Source organism: Squalius cephalus (assembly GCF_949319135.1).
Source record: "Squalius cephalus genome assembly, chromosome: 14".
Taxonomy (NCBI): Eukaryota; Metazoa; Chordata; class Actinopteri; order Cypriniformes; family Leuciscidae; genus Squalius; species Squalius cephalus.
In genome coordinates, this window is record NC_137135.1 from 1008944 (window position 1) to 1022631 (window position 13688).

Sequence of the window (13688 nt, forward strand, 5' to 3'; positions counted from 1 at the left end):
ACTTTTCTGCATCAGAAACTGATAGCATATTACGTAGCTTAGCAATGTTTCTAAGGTGGAAAAAGGCTGTTTTTGTAACATACGAAATATGATTTTCAAAAGACAAGTTACAATCTAATATAACACCCAGGTCTTTTACTGTAGAGGATAAAGTAACAGGACATCCTACGATGTCAAAGTTGTATTGTGAGAGGTTCTGTGGGCGGTTTTTTGAACCGATAAGTATTACCTCTGTCTTGTCTGGATTTAATAAAAGAAAATTACGCGTCATCCAATCTTTTATATCTTTAACACACTCTGTCAATTTGGATAATTTAGCGTTTTCATCCGGCCGTGATGAAATATATATTTGAGTGTCATCAGCATAACAATGGAAACTAATTCCATGTTTCCTTATAATATTTCCAAGTGGCAGCATATATATTGAGAATAACAGAGGGCCCAACACAGATCCCTGCGGCACTCCATAGTTTACTGGAATTATGATCGATTTTTCTCCATTTAAATAGACAAAATGGTAGCGGTCTGATAAGTATGATCTAAACCAGCTTAATGCTTGTCCTTGAACACCAGTATAATTTTGTAGTCGATCTAAGAGTATTGTATGATCTATAGTATCGAACGCAGCACTTAGATCAAGTAAAACTAGTATTGAGATACAGCCTTGGTCAGAAGCTAAAAGTAAATCATTTGTGATTTTAACGAGCGCAGTTTCAGTGCTATGATGCGGCCTGAATCCTGACTGAAACTTTTCATAGATATCATTTTCTTGCAAGAAAGAGCCCAGTTGAGTGGACACAACTTTTTCTAGTATTTTAGACATAAAAGGTAGATTTGAAATGGGTCTATAATTTGCTAGATTATGCGGGTCTAATTGTGGTTTCTTAATGAGAGGTTTTATAACTGCCAGTTTAAATGTTCTTGGAACATGACCTAAAGATAAAGATGAGTTAATAATATTGAGGAGAGGCTCTTCCACTACAGGTAACACTTCTTTCAGTAGTTTAGTTGGTATAGGATCTAATAAACATGTTGTTGTTTTAGATGAAGTGATAAGTTTATTTAACTCTTTTTGTTCTATAGTTGTAAAGCACTGTAATTGTTCTTGCGGGGGGAAAATTGAGGCTGAATTATAAGGTTCAGCCTCAGACTACAGGAAACAATACTTGACAAAGACACATGGCAAACATGAGGGCTTAAATACATAGACTAATGACAAAACAAGGGACACCTGTGAACAATGATCAGACAATTAACAAATGACAAGACATGGCAGGATCACATGACAAACAGGGAAACACATGACAGACATGGAAACAAGACATGACACAGAAACATGACAAGAACAAACCCAAAACGTGACATATAATAACATGCAAATAGAGACGTATTGACTGTGAAATATGAAGACAACAGATGATACCCATAATTTATCTGTGTTTATCAAGCTACTTCATAAAGTATTTGTAATTGGTTACTTTCCACCTCTGCTGAAAAAGGAAAGAAGCTGAGCAAAAAGAGAGCAGTAGGTTAATTGGCTGTTATGCACATGCTGTAGTAAATTACACATTTACATACAGAAAGCGCTGACATTTCACAAACAACTACACTGTTAAAAATTGCTGTAGTTTTTACAGTAAATATTTACAATAGACTACTGTATTTTTAAATTTACAGTATTACTGTATTTTGCCATGTGGGAGCATGCATAATTGCTGTGAATTTTAGAGGTCCAATAAGATACAGTGTTTTTTTTTTTAAGTTAGACCACTGTTATTGCATGTTCCTATGACTTCTGGAAACATGCTTATGCAGTAAATGCTACTAAATATCATGCATACCATTGTAATTTATTTTATTTATTTATTTTTTAAGAAGAAAATAAACGGTTGCAAAAGTTTTGGCACTTCACAAGTCAATAACACTAAAGTAATATTCAACTGTAATAAATACAGCCTTTTTCGCAAATTATTTACACCATTTAGATTCTGACATTTGATTATATAACATACACATCTATGGAGCTATTCTTGTGCCAATAAAAATGAACGTAGCTTTTCAAGAAACTAATGAAAATATAAATTGAAACTAAATAAATTATCTTTAAAACTGAAAAAGAATAAATCGCAGGCAAATTTTTTGACTTTGTTTTTAATACACTGCATGTTTTGCTAAATATTTCTCATATTTCAATCGCTGATCTGAACTTACAAATGCGCTTCCAGAGTTCTTTTACGAGAGGTTCTCTCGTATTGCGTAAGCTTGCTTACGCACCGGGAAAGGTCGTCTTTTCTCGAAATACTGAAGCCAAAATTATCCTTAATTTTCATATATTGTCAACGCAGTGCAGCTGCGGCCAGCTGAGCTAGAGCGGCATACTGCGCGCTCATTGGCTGCCGCGCGGCAACTGCTTTAGCCTACCGGTGAGCCCGGCGTGACGTCACGCCCAATGAGGGCGCGCGCGCCCTTGGCGCGTCACAGCCCGCCAGAATGGGCGGCGTCAGAGCGTATAAAAGAGGGCTCGGAGGCTAAATTCTCTGATTTCTGTCTTTTCAGCGAAGCACTCGCATCGCTGTACTCGAGGAGAAGCCGTCGCCGTTGTCCTGCAAGGAACAGCATCGAGCCAACTTAGGACAGCCTGAAGAAGCCGGACGATTCCTCGCCGCCTTCAGCCTGCCGTGCCAGCTCCGCTATCCGGCAATATCCTTTCTCTCGCTTGTGTGTGTGTTTCTTCCGCAGCACATTCTAAAAGAGCAGAGGCGTTGTTTCAAATGCCTCGCACCACGTGCGGCTCATGCCGCGCTCCGCTCAGCGACGGAGACCGCCATCTCATTTGCGCTCTCTGCCTGGGCCGGGACCACGCAGCCGTCGCTTTATCTTCGGGCGGCTGTGATTCCTGTGAAGAGCTCTCGATGTCGACCCTGCGGGCTCGACTCGCCCTCTTCACGGAACCTGCTCAACCTGTCTCTGGGCCGCGAAAAAAGAAACGCCGCTCTCAAAGACCACCGGAGCCCGAGATTCGAGTCAGGCCTTCGCCGGAGCCCCTCCCGCGAGCCTCGCTCTCTCCCTCTCCGCCCCCGCTTCCCGATGCGCAGCCGACGGCTCTCGTCCTTGATGCCGTCGATGTGGGAGATGAAGCGGAGGATGACGCAGCTCTGGACAGCTGTTCGCTTATGGCGTCGGACAGCGAAGGATGGTCCGGTTCGCTTTCCGCCGCCTCTTCCACCGTAGAGTCGGGCAGGACCCACGCCAGTATGGACGCTGAGCTTCTCCGCCTCCTCACCATGGCTGTCGAGCATTTGGGCCTCGAATGGTCCCCGCCCGCGGTGCCCGCACCGAACAGACTCGACGGGTGTTTCCTGCCCAGCCGCCGCCAAGCGCCAGCGTCCAGACCGGCGCCTTTTCTGCCTGAGCTTCACGAGGAGTTATCCAAATCATGGAACGCGCCAGTTTCGGCCAGACTTCGCTCTCCGGCCTCATCGACTCTCTCCCGCGTGGACGGAGCCGCGGAGAAGGGGTGTAACCAGATCCCACCGGTCGAACAGGCGGTCGCAGCGCACCTTTGCCCCCCATCCTCGAGATGGCGCTCAAAGTCTGCCCTCCCGTCCAAAGCCTGCAGGACTACTTCAGCGTTTGTCAGCCGCGCTTTCTCTGCCGCTGGTCAAGCTGCCTCAGCCCTGCACACAATGGCGGTTCTTCAGGTTCTCCAGGCCGACCTCCTCCGCCAGCTGGATGAGGGTGGCCCGGACAAAGCCGCCTTAACTGACCTACGCAGCGCGACGGATCTCTCCCTTCGCACTACAAAGGTAGCGGCCCAAGCCATTGGTCGTGCTATGGCTTCGCTTACAGTCACCGAGCGCCACCTCTGGTTAACACTGGCCGACATGGGGGAACAGGAGTGGTCCATCTTTCTCAACGCCCCGCTCTCACCCACTGGTCTCTTCGGCCCAGCGGTGAGTGGCCTCATGGACCGTTTCTCGGAGGTGCAGAAAGCGTCGCAGGCCATGAACCTCTTTCTGCCACGCCGCTCGAGCTCCGCTGCAGGCCGCTCGCATACACAGCCTCCTGCATGCAGCTCCGCTCAGCGCCCCTCTCGACCTCCACCGTCGCAGCAGCGCCAGCGCGGCCGCCACAGGTCCCGCTCCACCAGCCAGCACAAGCCGCCGCCCCCGCGGGGTCCTCGGCCAAGAGTTTCGTTGAAACCCGAGCCTGAGAAGTCCTCCTAGCACTCGTCAGGAGGAAAAGACGGTTGGGTCCCGCCGAGGCCGGACCGCCGTCAAAACGCATCTATACCCCTCTGACAGTCCCCTTCATAAAGGCTACTGCAGTAGTGTCCACCGCAGCCAACGAGCCAGTTTCTCAACTCTCTCGCCTGCACACAAACGCCGTTTTTACGGCGACCCAGATAAATCGCAAAAAGAGCATAGAATCTGGTCATTCGGCTCACGCCGACAGTGTTATGAGTGTAGTAAACATGCCCACGTCCCAGTGTTCATTTCTACACACAAGCACAATCTCCCCGGTGTATCCCACAGAGCACACTCACATAAAGCGCGCTCCCGCCGCTCGAGTGTTAAATGTAGGTCATGTGCCCACGCCCCAGCACTCACACCTACACAATGCCCGCTCTGTTTCACACACTCAGGGTCCAGTTCTCGCAGAGCCTTCTGCCACTGGCCGTGCGTTAATAAAGAGCCCTGTGCCCGCTACCCAGCGCCCACATGCAAACATTCACGCACCCGCCCCGCCTCCGCGCCACGAGCTGCCTTAGGCAACGCTCTCTCAGAGCGCCGTTCAGCCGGCTGCCGCTCTCAGCGAGCCCCCGTCTCCCAGCACTGTCACCGCGTGTCTAACGCATTTGCCACTGCAGGATCCCCGCCCCGCGCTGTGCGGCGAGCGGGACCCAGAGGCCATTCGACCCCTAGCTATGAGTGCGAATGCATGGAAAGCTATTCCAGGGGTGTCGAAATGGGTGCTGAACACGATAATAAAGGGCTATTCGCTTCAATTCGCTCACCGCCCCCCGCGCTTTCGCGCTCGGGTCGAGACACAGGTGAAGGCGGATGCAACCCATCTGCTTCACTCAGAGATAGCGAGGCTGCTGCGCAAAGGCGCGATAGAGCGGGTTCACCCTTCTGTTAACGAGGCAGGCCTTTACAGCCGTTATTTCCTCGTACCCAAGAAGGGCGGAGCACTCAGACCTATATTAGATCTGAGATATTTGAACAAAGCGCTCATGAAACGCCAGTTCAAAATGCTCACGACCAGGCAAATCCTCGCGCTGATTCGCCCCGGGGGACTGGTTTATTTCTCTCGATCTGAAAGACGCATACTTTCAGATTCAGATTATACCCCGTCACAGGCCATTCTTGAGATTCGCCTTCGACGGCCAGGTATATCAATACACTGTCCTGCCGTTCGGCCTGTCCCTGGCACCCCGTACATTCACGAAGTGCATGGATTCGGCTCTCGCTCCCCTGAGAGCACAGGGAATGCGAATTCTGAATTATCTGGACGATTGGCTCATCCTGGCGCGATCGATAGAGGAAATCATTTCTCACAAGGATGCGCTTCTCAGTCATTTAGAAAGCCTGGGTCTTTCTGTGAACTGGGACAAGAGCTCACTAACCCCCAGCCAGTCTATCACTTTTCTGGGAATAGATCTGGACTCAGTGGCTATGACGGCCAGGCTGTCAGAACAGCGAGCACGCAGTGTTCGACACCTCGCCGCTTCCATTCAGGTGGGCAAATGTCTCCCTCTGAAGACATTTCAAATACTGTTGGGCCATATGGCATCAGCCGCAGCAGTCTTACAGCTGGGTTTACTACAAATGCGCCCGCTTCAGTGCTGGCTGAAATCGAAAGTGCCTTGCAGAGCGTGGGTTTCGGGCCGTGCGCGAGTCAGCGTGACTCAGGGCTGTGTGTCAGCCCTGCATCCCTGGCTGGCGGCCGAATGGTACCGACAGGGCGTGATGATGGGGGTCATCTCGCACCGCAAAGTGGTCTCGACAGACGCCTCCAACATGGGTTGGGGAGCGGTTCACGAAGGCAGCCCGATCTGGGCCCCTGGTCGAATGCGGAGAAAAGCCTTCACATAAACTGTCTAGAGATGCTGGCGGTCGAGAAAGCCTTGAAGCATTTTCTACCGCTCCTGCGAGGACACCATGTACTAGTTCGCTCGGACAACATGTCAGTGGTGTCCTATGTAAACTGCCAGGGCGGAATCAGATCCGGAGCTCTGCGCGCCCTCACAGAGCGCCTCCTGGTTTGGGCTCAGGGCTCGTTGCGCTCTCTAAGAGCTTCGCACGTGCCCGGTCGCCTGAACGACGGCCCGGACAAACTGTCCAGGGACAACGTCCCTCCGGGAGAATGGGCTCCGGGAGAATGCTATGGCATCGCTTTGGCGAAGCAAAGATCGACCTTTTCGCTGCGAGCGACAATGCTCAGTGCCAGAGGTTTTTCTCAAAGAGCGAGGACGCGCTGGCCCAGATGTGGCCCAGCGTCCCGTTGTACGCGTTCCCTCCGATCTCTATGCTGCCTCAAGTGCTAGCGAGGATCAGGGAGACGAGCTGTGCAGTGCTCCTCATAGCCCCGCGCTGGGAAAACCAGCCATGGTTCCCAGAGCTGATGAGACTTTCAGAGTCAGCCCCGTGGCCGATCCCGGTGAGGAGAGACCTTCTCTCTCAAGCCCGGGGATCAATTCTGCATCCCCATCCAGAGCGCTTGTCTCTGCATGCGTGGGAAATCAACAAATATTCGTTGATCTGCCAGAAGGGGTAGTTAACACGATCGCGCAGTCCAGAGCCCCCGCCACGAGGCGGCTCTATGCGTCTAAATGGTCAGTGTTTAACAGGTGGTGCGCTGGAAAGGGTTCTTACGCTCAGTCCTGTGGAGTCCCACAGGTGTTGAGTTTTCTCCAGGAGCTATTGGATGCGGGCAGGTCCCCCTCCACGCTCAAAGTTTATGTCGCGGCTATTGCAGCGTTCGCCGACTCGGCGCGCGGCCGCTCACTGGGCAAAAATTAACTCATAACCCGCTTTCTACGCGGGGCCAGGAGAATGAACCCTCCGCGCCCCCCGTCAGTCCCTATTTGGGACCTGTCGTTGGTCCTAGAGTCCCTAAAAGCGCATCCCTTCGAGCCTTTGGACTCTGTGGAGTTTAAATACTTGACGCTTAAGACCGTTTTTCTGCTAGCCCTGGCTTCAGTTAAACGAGTGGGTGATTTACATGCGCTGTCTGTCAGCGCGTCATGTCTCGAGTTTGGCCCTAACGACTCGTTAGTCATTCTCAAACCGAAACACGGTTATGTCCCCAAAGTGTTAGGTACTCCATTTAGGGCCCAGGTTATTTCCCTCTCGGCCCTGCCGTCGTCAGGCAGTGAGGAGGGCAGTAACCTCCTTTGCCCAGTTAGGGCGTTAAGATACTATGTAACGCGCTCTGCAGCTTTCAGGCTCTCAGAGCAGCTCTTTGTTTCGTTTGGAGGACGCACCAAGGGTCTCGCCTCCTCGAAGCAGACACTGTCCAGATGGATAGTGGACGCTATTGCAGCAGCTTATGCGTCAAAAGACCTGCAGTGCCCTCTGGGCGTACGGGCTCATTCTACCAGAGGCATGGCCTCATCGTGGGCATGGTCCAGCGGAATTTCCATTCATGACATTTGTATGGCGGCGGGATGGTCCTCCCCCTCTACATTTGTTAGGTTTTATAACCTGGAAGTTCCCGCCCTGCAGGCTAAACTTCTGTCTGTCTAGTCGTGTTCACATCCTGCTCTCGCAGGCAGGCTGAATTATCGATTAGCTCGTCCATAGAGCTGCACTTTCAGGGTATCAGTATTATTAGACCGGCTGCGCCGCTCTTATATTCCCTATGTATGCTTATGAACATGTGCTGGCCCGCTCTGCTGGCCACCTGTTTATTTCACCCTTATACTCTTCAGTTTCGGGAGTTATGTGTGATACTTAGGCTCGCACGGCGTGGACAAAGGGTTCCCGGTGCGTAAGCAAGCTTACACAATACGAGAGAACCTCTCGTAAGAGAACGATACCGGTTACTCACGTAACCTCGGTTCTCTCTAGAAGAGGGAACGAGTATTGCGTTCCCTGCCGTGCTTAAGCCACTAGCTCGTGTCGCTTCATTCGACAGAAAACAGAGAATTTAGCCTCCGAGCCCTCTTTTATACGCTCTGACGCCGCCCATTCTGGCGGGCTGTGACGCGCCAAGGGCGCGCGCGCCCTCATTGGGCGTGACGTCACGCCGGGCTCACCGGTAGGCTAAAGCAGTTGCCGCGCGGCAGCCAATGAGCGCGCAGTATGCCGCTCTAGCTCAGCTGGCCGCAGCTGCACTGCGTTGACAATATATGAAAATTAAGGATAATTTTGGCTTCAGTATTTCGAGAAAAGACGACCTTTCCCGGTGCGTAAGCAGAGCTTACGCAATACTCGTTCCCTCTTCTAGAGAGAACCGAGGTTACGTGAGTAACCGGTATCGTTTTCATTTACGCTTCTGAAGTTTTCGTTTACGCTCCCAGAGTTTTCATTCGCCGTTCTGACACATTTCTCTCGTGGGGGCGGGGCTAGTAGCAGTGTGTTCTCATTGGTTACTGAGTTTTTGATTGACAGCTTCGTGACCTGGAAGTGAAGACGTCAGTGGTGTGTTTATGTGTGGATGTGAGCGTCTGTAATCGCAGCTTTCTATTTCATTTTAGTGATATTAAGTTTATATCTGTATTTATTTGCTGCTACACTATATTGTTGAGATGATTTCTTATAGAAGGAACAGTACAGACGAATGATATTTATCATTAGTCATTGTCGCTATATCAGGAGGATACTGGATAACGTTAGCCTAACTTACTCGTGGTAAGTCTGATTTTTTTTTTTTTTTTTATACTAATACTATTTATAATACAGTACTGGCTTTTTTTAGGTGGAGAGGCATTTTAGAGCTCAGTGAGAGCCCATAACATTACACAGCTGTGTTGTCTTGATTTAACTGTTAGCCCAATCATTACATGACTTGTTTATCTACATTCGGTTACAGTCTTCGATTAGATCATATTTCCCCCCAGCCACCCCAAACAACATTGGGCCGATGCCATAGGACCAGAGCGCTGTCAATCACTGCCTGATTCAACTTTGTCAATGTAAAGCCTTTTTTGCCATGCCAATAAAGCTATTTAAACCTGAATTTCTCAATTGCTGATTAATTTGCGATGCAGAGTTTTTGAAAGAGGAGAGACACGACTTGACCACAGACCACGTCTCGTAAACATCGTAAATATGTAAACACTCAATTATTTTGAAGTATCGCCCTGGTTGCAATATTTATTCTGATTACTTTGTGATAAAGATGACTGATAAAGCTATTATATGTAGCTAGTATGAGTAACAATTTTTTTTTTCTGTGTCTATATTTGACTAATAATAATGAAAAAAAGTGCACTTCAAATGAACATTTCTGAGACAAATGTTAAATCTTTAATAGTCTTTAATAATAAATATATGTCCAAATTAAAAACTTAATACATGCAAGTAATTATGACTGAAAACATCCAGCAACTAGGGAATACACAGCCATATGTTTATATATAGGGCAATACAGCCATCTACTGGTTACACAACAGTATTACAGATGATAAATGCTGCTTGACTCCGAGGTAAATATTTAGTACTGTAAAATCCCTTAAATATAAATATAATAAATATTTTAAGTCTGCAACGTGTTACTGTATGGGGAGTTCACAGCAGTTTGTATTGTTAGATTATAATACATTTCTTCTCTCATTTTCCAGGGAGTGGAGCAACTTTTCCATAAACAAAATTCTGATGCTAACACAGAGGATGGAGTGATAGTACCAGAGATCCACTGTCCCTGTCAGACGATAATCTTACTTTGTTCAGACACATCACCTTTGGGATCTTGATCTTCAGACACCTGATTTATTTTAATATAAACTAGCAAATATTTCAATTTTCTCTAGATTAAAACAAACATAGTTCACAAGTACACAAGAGGTTTCACTTTATTCTTATTAATCTATGCTGATCTTGGATTAGCATACCAACAGCATATGAATGTTGAGGGGATAGTTCACCCAAAAATACAATTCTCTCTTATTTTACTCACCCTCATGCTGTCCCAGATGCATTTTACTTTCTTTCTACAGATAAACACGAATTAAGATTGTAAGGAAAGTAATCCATCTCTGCGAGTCCTAAAGACGCTTTAAAAACCACACACAGTGAGCGTGACGGTAATCCATGCGACCTCAGTGGATGAGTCAATGCCTTCTGAAGTAAAACAATAGGCTAGATAAGAAAAATACTAATAATATGACTGTTTTAACTATTAAAAATCACTTCCAACCAACTGTCTTACGTACATGGGTTACAATCCACTTGTATTATGGACTCACAGAGATGGATTATTTCCCTAAAAATCTTTGTCTATGTTTATGTGAAGAAGAAAGTCATATACATCTGGGATGGCATGAAGGAGAGTAAATGATGAGAGAATGCTCATGTTTTGGGTGGACTATCCTTGCACTGCTCGTGTCCAGTCACTGCTTTGCTACTTGAACTGCAACGGGAACTGCTCAAAGAATCATTGCAACATTTAAAATGTATATGAATTTTTAAAATGTATTCTGTATTTGTAATTGTGCATTTTGTATAGTAATGTATATCATGAGAATACTGTGCATTACATGTATATTATGCAGTTAATGTTTTGTGGATTCTGGTCTTTCCGCTCACAACATAATTGCATCCAAGACCTTCACTTCTATACTTGTGTATATGCTTTAGTGACAATAAAGAATGTACATTTATTGGAATTCATATTTTCAATTACATTAATTTAACTGGTTGTATAAGTCACGATTGAAACGGTTGATGATTGTTAAAATATATTTACAATTTTAAATGTTAGAAGATAGTGTTAATTAAATGAAATAACTAAATACAATTATCAATTTAAAAAAGTAGCAACAAGAACATTCTTTGTGTGACATATGTAATGAAATGTCCTTTGAGGTCTGTATCATCAGCAGGCCACGACTGTAATTTTCATATAGTTTAAATTCCTCTTATTTAAGTGATCATTAATTTTGATGGTGTAAACGTATATCATGCTAACAGTGAGTAGTGTGATGGCCATGGCTGCCAACCTTGATTACCTGGTTGAAGTTTGACTTTCTTGACGGCTGAATATATAACACACATATTTTGTTTGCTAGTATTCTAGTATTCTAGAATAGAATAGTAGAATTTACTACTTTTTGCTAGTATTCTCTTTAAATTGTAACAGCTGAACCTAATCACAGCCTAACATGCAAAATAATCATCAGGAATGAACAAATATATAAAAAAAAAAAACTCCCATGATTAAACAACGACATCGGCGTAGCGCAGTGCGTGTGATGTCATTTTGTCAATCGTCATCTTCAGTGGACATCTTGGGAGTTGGGACTTTCCACTAGGGGTGCACCGAAATTTCGGCCGCCGAAAATTTTCGGCCGAAATGGCATTATCGGTTTCGGGCTGAAATAAAAAAAAACAGCCGAAAACGTAAACCGAAAATGAATGTCACCCGCCCCTCCCATCCGTGCGCAAGCGCTTAGGTTTCACTCACGGTCGAGCTGTTATCACGCGTCTGCCTATCAAAGATTAAGCATGTCGACTTCCGGTTTGGTGAGATGGCGTAGACACGCGTTAAGTTTCGCTCCCACTTGTTTTTGTCCATAATAGTTTTAAAACCCTTCTATTTCTTTTACTCCACTACCAAGTGGGCAATACATTTGTTGCATACACTTTAGCATCACATTATGGCAGCTAAAACTACAAAACAAAGCAAAAAGGATCAGAAAGCCGAGGCGAGCGGAGACGACGGCAAAGAGGTTAACATGGCAGCCATTGCTAGCCTTCTTGAGGAACACCGCGTCGCTCTTTCTGCAGACTTTAATACTGCCGTTTCAACACTCGAGGTAAAGCTAGACCAAATTCAAACTGCCGTGACGGACCACGCCTCGAAGATTGCCTCGCTCGAGACGCACGTAAATGCACAGGATGAGCGCGTGCAAGCCTTGGAAACGACTTGTGCTATCCTAACGGAGAGCAACGCTAAATTGTTAGCCAAAGTCGTGGATCTCGAGTCCCGTAGCCGACGCAATAACATAAGAATTATTGGTCTACCTGAATCCATTGAAGGGCCCCGACCATCCATATTCTTCTCAGAGCTACTTGCGGAAGTATTCGGGGACGTACTGGATTCTCCGCCGGAATGTGATAGAGCCCACCGGTCGCTGTCTGATAAACCGAAGCCGGGGCAGAGGCCCAGACCTGTTATCATTCGGCTACATAAATTCCAACAAAAGGAAAGATCATCCGCGAGGCTAGAGCGAGGAGGGGAAAGCTTAACTATCGAGGCTCACCTATCTCGATTTACGAAGACTATGCGCCGGAGGTGATGGAACAACGCTCCAAGTACAGGGAGGTGCTCTCTGAACTGTACAATCTTGGCCTAAAACCAGCGCTGTTGTTTCCGGCCAGGCTTACTATCGTAACGAAGGATGGTGAGAGGAGAAGATTTGCATCGGTCACTGAAGCCAAGGACTACATTGCATCTATTCGTCCTGCTGAGGTCTAAACACGAAATGTTTTGCGGAGCAACTCATGACTGGGTCGACTGACGCATGAAGCGGTATTCGTTGAATGCTTGGATTTTCATACTGATGTGCGTATGTTATAGATCTATATCGTTACCGTTGGATATCCTCTATCTGGCATTATGGAGGTATCGCTTTATATACACCCTTGTGTCTACTTAGTTAAGTGATTTAGTTCTAATTTTAGATCATTGTACTCTTACAGGTATACCAATTTTTATTATTACTTTTTCAATTTTATTTTTATTTATTCATTTATTATAATTTTTTCTCTCTTTCATCTCCTTCTTTCGATAGGTCTGGTGCTTGTGGTTATTATGCACATTTTGTTTGAACAATTTATTATTTCTATAATTTTTATTTTCATTTTTGTACACTTTTGTACACTTTTTTGAGAGACTGTTAGTAGATAGTTTTACAGCTGCAGTGCCTACAGTTTGTGTGTGATGCACATTGTATGACAGGTAGTACTTAGCTACTACAATTGTTGTTGTTTTTTTTGTTTGTTTTTTTTTCTCTCTGCGTCTGGTTCTTAAGTCACAGGCTGGGCTAAATACAAGTGTTATCCTAAATGGATCTGTGTTTTGCGTCCTCTACTGCTCTTCGCCTATTTTTTTTTCGCTCGTAAAAATTTGCAGTGGTGCTTACAGTATGTGCCTATTCGAATACATGAAAATGGTTATAAAGAGTATAAAAATATATTTGTATATTTGTTTTTCTCTCTTGGCGAATGTACATTGTATATAATCATAACTTAATCTTTGTTGCTTTTGTGTGTATGTATGTATGTATATATATATATATATGCATGTATGTGTATATGTGTATATATATGTATATGTGTATAATTATTTTATTTTCTCACATTCGTTTGTTACTTGAAATTTTCATTACAAAAGGGGGGTTAAAGTTCAAAGGTGGTGGGAATGAGACGTTGGAAGTCTTGTGTCGCTGTAAAGCGCTGAGCCGTGTTGCTCGGACAATGTTCGTATTTTGGGGGAATATTTTTGGTGAGGCCACAAAT